This window comes from Amborella trichopoda, chromosome 3 (genome assembly GCF_054954075.1).
Source record: "Amborella trichopoda isolate Santa Cruz 75 chromosome 3, AtrichopodaSantaCruz75HAP2 v2.0, whole genome shotgun sequence".
Lineage (NCBI taxonomy): Eukaryota > Viridiplantae > Streptophyta > Magnoliopsida > Amborellales > Amborellaceae > Amborella > Amborella trichopoda.
In genome coordinates this window covers 21259378-21273548 of record NC_142338.1, presented here as the reverse complement: position 1 = coordinate 21273548, position 14171 = coordinate 21259378, and the positions used below count along the sequence as shown (strand labels likewise).

Here is a 14171-nt window from a genome sequence, read left to right as displayed (position 1 = left end):
GTGAACACTTGGCACAAATCGTACCGAGTGTGGTGCGCTTTGAGTCGGAGTCTTGACCGACTCAAAACCACATTTCAAGTGTGGGGTAAGCAACCCCTGAGAAGGTGTTCAGTCAAAATAGTGAAACCAGGCATAGTCCGTGCCTAGTCGAGTGCAACTCGAGTCAAGGGTGACTCGATCCGATTGCAGTCAACCCTCAATTTTTTTTTTTTTTTAAAATGAAGCAGGGTTAAACTAAGTATGATAAAGCAGGGAAATCATGGTTTCTAACAAAATTAATTAAAATAAAATGAAAATCAGAAAACACAGATAAGAAAGACCTCCCTCAAGCAAAATATATTTTTTAAAATTTTATTTTAGCCTCAAAATTGGTAAGCAATATGAGAAAAGATCCTCGCACAGGGCTGTGGGGTCATGGGATCTTTCTGGGACCTTAGAATCTGAGCAACACAGGTAGTGTCGCTTGGGCGACGCAGGGAGCATCACTTGAACCTGGGCGACACAGGGAGTGTCGCTTGGACGACATAGGGAGTGTTGCCTGGATGACACAAAGAGCCCAAGACAGACAGGGTTTCGCTGCCACAAAAACCATGGGCCTTGGTTACAGCGGAACCTGGGATTATTTTGTACCAAAAAACAGTGAAAAAAATAAACAAAAACATGTATTTCAAGGTTTGGATCAAGCTCAAACTATCCCACGTTGGGCATCCAATTGTTTACGATGCAAATTGGAGAGATCTTCAGAGGAAGATCCCTCAGATTTGAACACCACAAACTGATTTTAATAAAAAAGTGATAGAGAGTGAGACAATCAAATTCTGATATGAGGTCAGATATAGTCCGAAATAAGCAGATCTGCTCTCAAATCAGTGGCAGAGCCAGCATCGATCCGAAATACTATGTAAAAAGAAATGAAACTAATTTAAAATAAACAAAATAAGAAGAAAACCAAGAAAGAGTAAAAACGTACAGGACTGGGCCAGTTGGCCCGGACTCTCGAGGTTTCTAGGCCTCGCTCGTATCAAGACCGACTGTTTACACCATGCGTCCTCTTTTGTCTCTCTTTAGGTTTTGACCAAGCCTTGGCTTGGTTGGATGGATTTCTTTGATCTAAGGGTTGCAAATGGCCTAAAGCTAGGGTTTTCCTAAGTCTAGGTTGTCAGGTCTCATAATATCTAGGCTTTCTTTGAGCACAAAAGCTAATTGAGTCTAAAGGATCTATAGAGTCTCCAGAGTCCAAAGAGCCTCTCTAGAGTCTAAAGGGTCTCTCCTTAGGGTTTAAAAGTTTCGAAATGACTGGTCCAAGGCTTGAGCGACACTGGGAGCGTCGCCCAGACCAAAATGGTCTAGGTCCATTGAACCTAGCCAAAAAAGACCTGGGAGGTGTTGACATGTGGAAACTGCTAATTTGGGGCAGTTGGGTCTGGGCGACGTTCGCTTAGACCAAATTTGCTCAAAATCGACCGATTTCAGTCTAGAGTGATTTTGAGATCGTCAAGATGTTGCCTACCAAAAATCAACCGATTTGGGTAAGTTTGGGCTAGGCGACCTGGTAGTGTCGCCCAGACCAAAACTGTCCAAAATGGAAAATTTCTAGTTCTATGGGTATCTACGGAATCGTTCATGTTGCTGCCAAAATTTGGATCAAAACGAGGTTTTTGGTTATTTTTAATGATTTGGTTTACTAAAATAAGGCATTTGTTAGGATTCTGGATTATATGGTAGGTAGTATGGACTATGGTGGTCTATGGTATGGGGTTCACTAGGATAGTGTGGTCCTAAGGGTTCAGGAATATCATAGAATTTGCCAGTTTTAAAATGGTGATATCTACATGTTTATAGAATCTCTAAAGATTGCTATTGAGACATATCGTAAAATCATTTTTTGTCAGATAGACACCCTGATCTAGTTGATATTGTCTGTTAAGTTTTTGAGAATGCCCATCATGCCTTATGTGAGCGTTATTTAGCAGAGAATTTCAAGAAGGAAGTAAAAGACATACATAATGATATTAAGAAAGCCTTTGTAAAAATTTTTATCGGAGCATGTAGAGCATACATGCTGCAAGAATATTTTGAGAAGAGTAAAATTAGATCAATTTCTGAGGACGAATTCAAGTGGTTCATGGAAGCATCACCAGACCATTAGGCCACATCAATCTTCAAGGGTAAATGATATAACTAAGTAACAACCAATGTGACCAAGTCATATAACAAGTGCATTCTAGAACCACAAGGCATGCCAATTCTCCAGCGCGTTGACTTGATTAGAAGAAACTGATGGCCACTCGAATCTTAGAAGCTGAAACCTGGACTACAACACTTACCACGCACGCTCAAAACGAACTGAAAAGTTCATAAAGCAATACTTTTCCATTGAGATCATTGTATCAAGTGGAGCAGTGTTTGAAGTAAGAGGTGATCACATGAATCATAAGACAAATATAATTGCACAAGAATGTGAATGCTGGGGTTGGCAAATAACGGGTTTGTCCTGCAAGCATGCTTGTAAAAGTCTTCAATGGATGAATAGGGATCCCATTGACTATTGTGAAGACTATTTCACATTCCAAACATATCGTACCAGTTATCTTGATTGATCTATATAAGCATATGCGTGGACAACTTCCTCCATATAGAATAAGAATACTTCCACCTCACTCAAGACGGCCCCCTGGCCGACCTAAAAATAAGCGCATCGAGTCGCAAGAAGTACTAATGCAACCTATTCACTGTAGTCGGTGCAAAGGAACTGGTCACAATAGGGCAACATGTAAAACACCCACTTGAAGGCATATACTTGTACTTATCTTTTTTATTATGTCTTTTTAACTTGTAGCACCCACTTGTGGAAATTTTTGTTAGTATATATATTAATGGTGTTTGTTTATGGTGTTTGTTTATAGTATTTGTTCCACTTGTGCTCATTTCGTGATATTAGCGTACATATATTTATATTTGTTTATTTTCTATTAGAGCACCCACTATTGGGAGCTTCTGTTATTATATAAATTAATGGTGTTTGTTCTACTTGCGTTCATTTCATACTATTGGCGCATATATATTTATGTTTGATTCTTTTCTGTCTCTTTTTAATTGGATATATCACTTTTCTCTCTCTTTTTTTATTGGATATGCCACTTGTGGGTTTTTTTTTATGCCAATTATGAAAATAGAATTAGCAATGCAGGACCCGGAACAACCAAGAGGCACAAGGGAGCCATCCACTTCATCGGTCAAAGGCAAGAGGTACGATGGTCTATTTGTTTTAGTTAATGATTTATATTAATTAGGTATTTCTCATGTTATTAGCTATTATCATTGCTTATTAATTTTCATTTTAAGAGGGAAAAATACTTCGTATTGAAGAATCAACTCCAGCCCAAGCAAAATATAAGCTCGATCAACGACATGTAGCTTTAATTCAAAAGATCGGATTGAGCCCATTGATGGATATTGGGGTCTCACATATCGATCGCAATCTATTGAGGGAATTTATAGGGAAATGGTACAACGAAACAAATACTGCATGTCTAACCATCGATAAAATGGCACCAACCCTAAACGATATGTGACAAATATTAAGGATACCCGTGACAGGCGAGCTTGGAACCGACATTAGGCCTAAAAACTATGTTGCTTTCGTCAAGAACTATCTGAGAGATTTCCATAAAGACGTCACCCCGATGCATCTTAATCATACATGGTTGAGGAGGACATTCGACCAACTAACAAAAAAGCCCACCAAATTACAACTCACGCAATACATACCAGTATATCTCCTTTATTTAGTCGGTACAACTATATTTGCCGACTCATCTAAAGGATCGACACTTACAATGTACCTGTAATAGTTTCAAGATTTCGATGAGGCAGGAAAATATGCATGGGGTGCTGTGGTGCTTACTTTTTTATACCATTCCTTGTCTATGGTCGCAGGCGGGGAAAGGAATCATTTTAGTTGGTCAACGACCTTACTACAGGTATTTCTCACTATCTTTATAGTTTATATTTGCAATATTATAATTTTTTTGCCTTCTTACTTTTTGTCTTTTTTACAGTGCTGGATCGATGAGCATTTTTGAGCTCTAGCCACCAAGCGTACATTGGTCATCAACCAAAGAATGCCTAGAGCTTGCATGTGGAAGAAACAACCACGCCATAAAGACATCTCATTTGATAACATCCATTTGATAGGGTTAGTGGTTGCCTTGTGTGCTTATAATCTAGTAGATAATCAACCTAGGAATGGCTTGGCTTGTTGCCTTGTATGCTTATTTAATGTGTCATGTTTTTTTTGTAGGTGACTTGGCAACCATATGAGAAGTCACATGAAATTGCAGAGTACTTCATATGCTGCTCATACCTCATAAGTTTCAACATTGCAGAGTACTATATACCCGATAGCGTGCTGTGGAAATTTGGGAAGGTATAAGGGATTCTTGTTATGCCAACCAAGTGGGATAGGAGAGAGAAGCTTGATATACACCCTACAAATTGGACTGAAGAGTTGAGCAGGCATATAAAAGATTGGAAGCAATGAGAACGTAATGTTGTCAAGGAAGCCCTGGATAAATTTTGTGGAGCACCTTATAAGAGTACATGGCTTGGCACAACATGTTTATGCAAAGATTTAGAAAAGCCCTCATGCGTCCCCGTCGTAGTCGCAATCCTATGTGAAATCCTCCACAGGACATGATGACAATAGGAGATTGGTACACTATTTATTATATGTATTTGTTATTTTATTGTCTTAATATATCTTAAAATTATGAAAAAAAAAACGACATACCTGTATAGAGATGCTACAAGCTTCACTTAATGGTAAAGTATTAGTCGGGCAATCCAGACGTTATGTACAGGTGGCTCATGATCTGCTATTGAATAATACTTTTGTAGAGTCAGGTGCTGAGGAGATAGCGCATGCTAAGGGTGGAGAAGTGGAAAGTGAAAGTGATGGGGACGATAATAGTGAAAGCGAAGGAGACGATGATGATGGAGAAGAGGATGATGATGAAGAAGAGGATGTTGAAGGCCACAATGATGCTGAGAGCGAGGATGAAATTGAAAGAAGAACAAAAAAAAAAAACTGATCACTTTCAAGCACCAGCGTTACAAGAGGAATCGAGGTGGAATTTACGGTTGCGAAGAGATGGGAATTGATCAAAAAAAGGTTTGAGGTGGAGAAACTGGCCTTTTATTTTTAGTTTGATATGTATGTTTGAAACAAATATTAAGTATAGAATATAGTTGATATTGATTTTGATGCAACTTTTCATAGTTTTGGATTTGATCATTATGTTTGAAACATATGTTAAGTAAATGATATGGTTGATATATATTTTGATGTTGAGTTTGATATGTATTTTTAGATTTCATATGAATGTTCGAAACAGATGTTAAATAAAAGATATGGTTAGTATGCATTTTGATGTTAAGCTTGATAAGTATTTTTTAGTTTGTTATATATTTTTAAAATGGAAATAGTTCAAAGATAGTTGGATATGTTTGTTCGTTGTCTTTCTTAATGATGATGGTATTTGGTTTCTCTCCCTAAACTACAACTCTATTGCAAATTATTTGTGAATACAAAATGGATTTAGCCATCAAATCCATCTGCCACTTAAAAACAGTGTCACCACCACCTAAAAGCAGTGCGTAACTTCAGTTCTCCTTATTATTAGCTAACATGTAACACCACCCAAAAGCAAAAGAAAAAAAAAAAAGGTTGAGAGATAGAGAGAGAGAGAGAAAAGGGTTTGGCAATCACAGCGGTCCAGAAGAAAGAGTTTCTGGAATCACAATGCTTGGGACTGTGTAAGTGCGGTCTGGCAGTGGAACACTTTGGAGTCACAGGGCTCCGGCACTATGTAAGTGGGGTCTGGCAGTAGAACACTCTAGAGTCATAGGGCTTCGACACTTTGTAAGTGTGGTCTGGCAATGGACACTCTGGAATCACAGCGCTCCAACATTGTGTAAGTGCGGTCTGGCAGTGTACACTCTGGAGTCACACGGCTCCGACACTGTGTAAGTGCCGGCTGACAGTGGATCAAGTGCTCCAGCATTGTGTTAAGTGTGGTCCGACAGTGGAACATTTTGGAGTCGGCACTGTGTAAGTGCGGTTCGACAGTGGAACACTCTAGGATCACACTCCAGCACTGTGTAAGTGCGGTCCAGCAGTGGAACTCTGGAGTATCAGGGCTCCGACACTGTGTAAGTACGGTTAGGTAGTGGATCAAAGGCTTCGGCATTGTATAAGTGCGGTCCGACAGTGGATCACATGCTCTGACACTTTGTAAGTGCAGTCCTACAGTGGAACACTCTGGAGTCATAGGGCTCCGGCACTGTGTAAGTGTGGTCTGACAGTGGACACTCTGGAATCATAGTGCTCCCGCATTGTGTAAGTGCGGTCCGGCAATGGACACTCTGGAATCACAATGCTCCGGCATTGTGTAAGTGCAGTCCAGCACTGGAATAAGGCCCCAGCATTGTGCAAGTTCGGTCTGATAGTAAATACGTCTAGAGTCACAGGGCTCCGACATTGTGTACGTGCAGTTCAGCAGTAAAAGTTTTGGTGTCACAGGGCTTCGGCAATTGCAAAGGGCGGTCGGGCAGTAGAAATTCTGTAGTCACTGAGCTACGACAGTTGCTTAGGGCAGTTGGGTATTTCAGTTTTGGAATATTGGGTCCGACAACGAGATCGTGCGCTCCGACAATGTGCTACTGCGATCCGAAAGTCAACGTCAAATCTGGCCAAATTGATTTTTGTGTACGAGAAGGACATTTCCATCTAAAAAAAAAGTAATTTTTTCTCTTGAGAGTTATTTGCATAGAAAGTTTGTTTTGGAGAAAAAAATGAAAGGAAAAAACTAGGTTGGGGTTGAGTTACATAAGAAGTGTAGTTTTAGAAGTTTTTTATAATTTTCCCTGTAAACTTCTCTCTCCCACTCTCTCTCTCCATGTGTTTATAGCCGTGAGTCAGCTGTCCAATTAATGACGGTTGGTGAGATGATCAGTAGTATGGTACCCACCAAATAGTGAATGAACGATGTGAATACTTTTGACCATCAGTTCTCTATGTTCATATTGGGGTTGAGTTACATAAAAATCTCTATGTTCATATTGGGGTTGAGTTACATAAAAAGTGTAGTTTTAGGAGTTTTTTTGTAATTTTCCCAATAAACTTCTACCTCCCGCTCGCTCTCTCTCTCCCTGTGTTTATAGCCCTGAGTCAGCTGTCCAATTAATGACAGTTGGAGAGATGATCAGTAGTATGGTACCCACCATATAGTGAATGAACGATGTGAATACTTTTGACCATCAGTTCTCTATGTTCATATTGATCATAATATGAATTTTTGGCTATATATGACGGCCATGTTATATCCCCCTCGCCACTAGTACCACCCCGAAAAGTATTTTGGCCCGGTCTGAAAATATAGTCGGAGAGCCCGGCCAGGCTTGGCCTAAATATATTTCTGGTAAAGCTGCAGCCCAGCCCAAAAGAATCTATTGGGGTAGACTTGGTCTGGCCCAAGTAGAAGCCTTACATATATACGAAAAGGTTTATATAGAGCCGAAGCTCTAAACAATCAAATTAGAGCGCATATCAAAACTTCCATTAAAAGAGGTTGTTTTGATGCCCAAATATCCTTAAATTGATCATCTTGACATCAAGATACATGGCCATAAGAAAAACATGGATTTGGATTTTAAGTTTTGGAAATAATGCATCTTGTAATATATTTTTGGACTATCAATTTTCATGATTTTCAAATTTTTATAGATCTTCTCAATCTACATTGCTTTACAAGCTTGTAATTTTGTAATTAGAGATAAAAATATATTTTAAGATTATCACAAAATTTACAGTATTGAAACCACATTTCTCGACACTTTTTGAAGGTGCACTTTATTTTGATTGTTTAGATCCTTGGCTCTATAAGAACCACACACACATATATATGCTATAATACTTTATAAAAAATTTAAAATCCCTTAAAGAACTTTGAGGAATAAAAAATATTGAGAAAAAAAAAAAAAATATTTCAAAAGGCACAATCAAAGAACCAATTGAGCCTCAATTTTAAACACCCTTTACCCAAAGCTATGAACCCACATCTTTTCAAAAAAAGGGAGAAGACCCAATTTAGGGATTGATATGGAAAAGCATCTCCTTCTTAATTGGGGTTCACAACCTCAGAGCATGAGTTTTTGAGCAAGATCCCAATCATTTGGGCATTGGTGGCCTGGCTTATAATTCATGTACAGAGAGAGAAGATCAATGGAGTTTACAAAGGCATGCCCAACTGTTGAAACCAGTGTTAAAATAATCTACTCGGCAAAGTTACTCTGGGACCTGATCGAGGCGATTTACTTGGGTGAGTCCGAATAACTCCTCCGAATCCAGCTCATTTTTTTTTAAAAGAAAATGAAGAAAAATAATTGTTATATATATTATAAGTACTTCTTGTAATAGAAAAGTGAGAGTGGCATCTTGGGTAGGTGATAGCACCACTTGAGCCTTAGCTATCGGTCTTGGTTTCCATTTTCACTAACGCATTCTAAAATCACTAATTATTTCAGAAAACAGGTAGGGGTTTGTATTCCCTACTTATCTATGCAAAAAAAAGACCTCTTTATAAGATGTTTCGGGATCATTTCTCGTGGGTAGCTTTTTTTTTTTTTTTTTTTTTTTTTTTTTCTGAGAATAGTCGAACGCCGAAATGATGTTTTTTTTTAAAAAAAAACTGTGCTCGATAGGGATTTGAACCCAGTTATTATTTTTTTTTTTAAGCAAAGTTGAACGCTGAAGTGATTTTTTTTTTTAAAAAAAAAAAGTGTGCCTGACGGGGATTTGAACCCGCTTTTTTTTGGTTTGAGCACCGGCTATTTTTCTATTTATTTTTTTGTTTAAGATGCTGAAATGATGAAAAACGTGTGCCCAATAGGACTTTTTTTTTTTGGGTTTAAGCTGTTGAAATGATAAAAATAGAGTGCCCGACAGGGATTCGAACCTAGTTTTTTTTGTTTGAGCACTGGTTTTTTTTTGTTTTTTGTTTTTGTTTAAGACGTTGAAATAATTTTTTTTTTGTTTAAGATGTTGAATTGATTTTTTTTTTAAAAAAAAGGATTCAAACCTGAGACTGAGGTAAAATTTAGCCATTGGAGCTAACCAACAAGCCATCCTAACATATTTGATATAAATTTTCGCTAATATTATAGTTAAACTTTAAAAACATGGGGTACGCATATTGCCTCCGAGATGCCACGACCGAGTTTTAGAACTATGGCTAAAACGATCTCTATGATCCCCATTCTCGAGTCCTTATCTAAAGGATGAGAGAGAGAGAGAGAGAGAGAGAGAGAGAGAGAGAGAGAAGTGAGGGAGGGCTTTCGGGCTTTTCGGGCTGGCCCGTTAAAAGCACAATCCCAGCACGATAAACGATTGTCTTTCCCTTATCCCGGCCCAAATAGTGTACTACGCCCGGATTAGACCTAAAAATAGCCTAGGATTCAGGGCCCAGCCTGAAAGCCCGAGGACCGGTCCGAACAGCAGTGGCCCGGCCCAGAACATTGGTAGCCTTATCACCAGTATTTTTCTAATGGATCATCATTATCATGATTTGAACGTCATCCTAATTATTTAGGGTCGGTTACTCGAATTAGACCAATAGATTTGGGATTCATGAAAAGATATGATAAACTTTTACAACAGTTATCCTAATTGACACAATCCTCCTGCTTTATGGCTTGAGACCGATATGACCTGCTTGGGACCAACTTGTTGGGTTCATGTGGCCTTTAAAGGCCTTATGAGTGCTTGTAAAATGAAATGATAGACTGGAACATGAACTCAGTGGGAGTGTGGTCCCTCGTGGACCATACTAAGCAAACGATGGTTTGTTGATACCGATATGTGCTTAATGATCTAGGCTAGTCGATTGGGAAAACCCATGTTACCTGGACATGAAGAACAAATCGATGAGGGTTTATGGGTTAGCCCTTGATGAGGTCAGAGAACATGGCCGGATGAGTGAGCCGAGGGACTGTGTGACCCTTGTGTGTGATTGTGGCCTACAGAGACATGGGCCAAAACCTCATCCATGTACCATCACACCGCATGCATATTGATAGATCATTCGAGAAAGCCATAAATTCACCTTTTAGGGTGAAGTGTATGCATGTGCAAGAGATACCCCTATGCACTGTAGGAGCTATGGTCGCATTAGGTCTAGGTGACCTTGACTCGTCTTTAGGGGACGACCTGAAATCCACAAACTGGGATTACGATCCCTTGGCTCATTTAACAGACTTTGGTGACCTGTTAATGAGCCTCTTCTTGGATTGTGGGTCATGGTAAATACTGGGTCGGTCTGATAAAGCAAGTATAGTCTGTAGTCCATAGTTGAAGGTGGAGTGCCCCATGGTTGTTGATTCCTAAACCATATAGATATTTTTCCCATCAAATTAATTTAATTGTGTTTGTTTTATGATGAAAATTATTTTAAGATTATTATTATAATTTTTATGAACCCCTGAATATTTTATTTATAATTTTTGGATTTATAAAATTAAAGATATTGATTTTACAATTGTTTAAATATTCAAATAATATTCTAAAATATTTTTATTAATTTTAAATATATAAAAATATCATGGGGACCCATTGTGCACATGGGCCCATCATTTTTGTAGAAGGTGGGGCCAATGAGTGCCTCCTTTGGGTGGCACATCCCACCCTCATTCTCTTTCCTATTCTTTGGTGATATGACATGTGGCCACATGGTTGGAAGATATTGACTAAATATTGACTTGATATATCTTTGAAAGATTTTGAGGAAAGATTGAGTAGACTTGTGCTATTTTATGATATGAACAATATTTTGATTAGATTTAATTTATTTAATTTCTATTGATGAGAAAATGGTTTAGGAAAGGGGGATAATGGTTCATGCACCTTCCATAATGATGATGACCCATCTATGGAATGGATGACTCAGATCTCTCACCCCATAAGTCACCCTTGATAGACTGTCTATAGTCAATCTCACAAGAAGAGACAAGCCAAAGAAAACCCTAATCTTAATCAAAGCCTATAAAAATGGATTGTCTCTACCAAAAAATCTCTACACCTTATCTTTCTATCTCTCTCTCTTAAGAAAGTTTATCTCTCTCTCCCACATTGTGAAAGAACCTAAGGGTTTAGGTTACGGAGTTTTTCAATATCTCTCAAATATGGATTTATGGCTAAGGGTTTTAGGGTTTAACAAAAAGAGAATCCGTCTCTCTCAAATTAGGTTGCTAAGAGAATTCACATAGGGTTTGAGTTTGTGATTAAAGGGGTTCATATTCCATTGGTGTGGCTTAGCCGAAATTTGCTTTTCCAGTTCGAGATTGAAGCTAGACCGTTGATCCCGTCCCATCGGATAGTGGTGACTTAGTGTGGGGTGTAATAAGCCCAGTCGAGGTAATCTCCAGCACTCTTCCTTTTGTTTCTTGCAATCTTATTGTTTATTCTCAAGCATAGTGCATAGTTGTTTCAATGACATCAAGTTGTTAAGATTTTGGTTTTATTGTTTTGTTGATTTTATTTTGAAATTTATCTTATTATAATAGAGACTACATGTAAGTGATCTTTTGCCAAAAAAAACGGTGAAGAAAAAAAAACTAAAAAAAATGTATTCTTTGGTAAAAGATCACATAGGTCCTTCTTTCATTGGTATCAGAACTATTGATACTTGATGCCATTAGTTATCTTTTCTCTTTATTGAGTTTAGATCAAGCTTTGGAATGAGATATAAGAAAGCTAATGACCATTGTGGTCAAGAAATACACCCGCGGTTAAGAATTATTGAAATATTTCAACGCCGAAAAGGCATTCTACATAATGAGTATTCTAGGATATTTTGGAGTTGAGATATGAAGAATACAATGAGGTATTTTTCTATTACATACTCAGTGATATTTTGTATATTTAAGAGTAAGATTTACCTACAAAATTTGAGTGGGAGATCCTATAGGAATTGAGAGTTATGGATTCAACAATGAAAGGTGTGCTTTCTGACTATGCAAAATTCAGGAACTGTCTATTGAGTTCCGTGATTGTTTTCACCAATCATATGATTTTATTTCTAGCTGAAATTAGCCTGTGACACCTAAAATTGAGTTTAATTTAAAAACAAAAAAGTTTCATCAAGAAAGTCCTTGTGTTTTGAAAGATATGATCAATTTACTGAAGGGTGCGCAAGTGCTGTTTTCTGCAACGAAAACTATTTCCATGACTTGGAAGTGATGATTTTATTTCTATACTTAACAAAATGTTTTATTGTTCACACTAAGTTTTTAGACTTCTATTCTGAGTCTAATTTGTAATAAAATTTATTTGAGAGAGAAATATCTATGGGACGATAGGAATAAAAATTTTAGATTGAAGAGAGGTCATCTTGAATTTTCTGTAATTTGGTATGTCCTTCATTGAAGACATGAATACCTATATTTATCAAGCCTATTTGACAGAGGGATATAAGGCTTGTGAAAATATATGTATTACTATTATATGTCAAATTTCAAACAAAATTAGTTTGAAAGTGAAACTCCATGATGGTAGAGAGAAAAGACAATTTTACTAGATAGTGTTAATCCTGAAATTCTGCAGTATGATTTATTTTGTGACGTGAATGTCACTTATTTATTTCTCTGAAGAAAAGTATTATTTGGGATTCAAACTATGATATGATTTTATTTTGAGTCTAGTTTTCAACACAAAATATTTCAAGAAGAAATTCTTTGAGGATTGAGAAAAACAAATTTTTTATTGAGAGGTGCTCAATCTGATTTTCTGTTGAGAAAATTGCACTGTGACCTAAATGTCATTGACACGAAGACTCACTATATGGTATGATTTAGGAATGGAAATAAGATTTATTTTAAATTTTTTAGTCTATTTCAATACTTAAAAGGATTCGGAGATAAAATTTTTATGAGTTGATAGATATCATACTTTTATCATATGATGCTCATGTTCTATACTGCAGTAAATTAAAAGATATGGCATGTTAATGCACATCCTTGAATTGTCAATTATGGTGACCTTTAAGACTCATTTTAAAAGGCTTTATAGTGTGCCATGAGTATGGTTTATTATAATACAACTTTAGAGTGATGTAATGCAGAGTTAGCTAGACAAGAGACTCTATGTGAAGAATATTCAATCTGAAAATAACAGAAAGAAGAAGAAATATAATACCTATAAAAGTGTCTTGGTTTTTTCGAATGAAGGGATATATAGAAAGACTTGGTGGTAGCATAGAAACGTTAAAGATCAGTGGGAGAATCGAAAATTGTGATATTTGAAATAATGAGATGAAGAAGATATTTTCTTCACAGTGTAAGACAAGAGAATCCAAGTGCCGAAGAGATGGACGCTTCGTAACATGTGAAACCAATGACCAATATATTCTCCATCAGTTGCGTGTACTTCCAAGATCACAAAAGCTTGCCAAACAAGTAAAAACGATGAATCAAGAAAACCTAGGTACCACACTATATGGTTTTGAGGTGTGGAATGTATCCCACATTATATGGAAAGGTCATATAGGGAAAGAGGATTCAATAACTTTGTTTAATATGCTTTGGTTATATTTTCGCTAATTTTTTTATGAATATGTATGGAGTGTATGAACATTAAGTGATAAGTGCTAACAAATTTGAAAGTGTCGGTTTTGAATACCTTGTGTTTTTGTGCCTCCTTGTGATTGAGTATAAACTACTTAAGGTAGTGATACACATGGAGATGTGATTTGATCAATGGCTTTGAACCCTAAGGATGAAACATGAGAGATGGGTGTGGCTCATTCAAATATGTAAGCACAAAGGGAGTGTTCTGATGGAACTTGGTCTTAGTGACCATCCTCTCAATAATGTCTATAATATGATGTATTGCATGTGATGATGATCTCTTGATAAATTATCCATAATTTCCAAAAATGAAGTATTTTGTCAAGGTTTTAATAGACATTATTTAGTCGTGCTTTATTTTGGATAAAATTATAAGATGGTATATATGATTTGTTTTTATGGCTATGAATTTGACTTGGTAGGAAATTAAAGGTGAATGCGGTAAAATGATTTATAAAGTCTAAGCATGTATTTTATAATTAAAATGGATG

The 14171-nt window shown here is 37.1% G+C and overlaps 1 long non-coding RNA gene across 1 annotated transcript; it reads left to right on the top strand.

The window, feature by feature from the left end:
- Positions 1–2619: 2619 nt before the first annotated feature.
- On the top strand, positions 2620–5061 carry LOC105420896 (uncharacterized). Its single transcript, XR_002281496.2, has 5 exons — positions 2620–3249; positions 3940–3983; positions 4062–4198; positions 4304–4715; positions 4900–5061. It is a non-coding gene; the product is annotated as an uncharacterized LOC105420896 (long non-coding RNA).
- The last annotated feature ends 9110 nt before the right edge of the window (positions 5062–14171 follow it).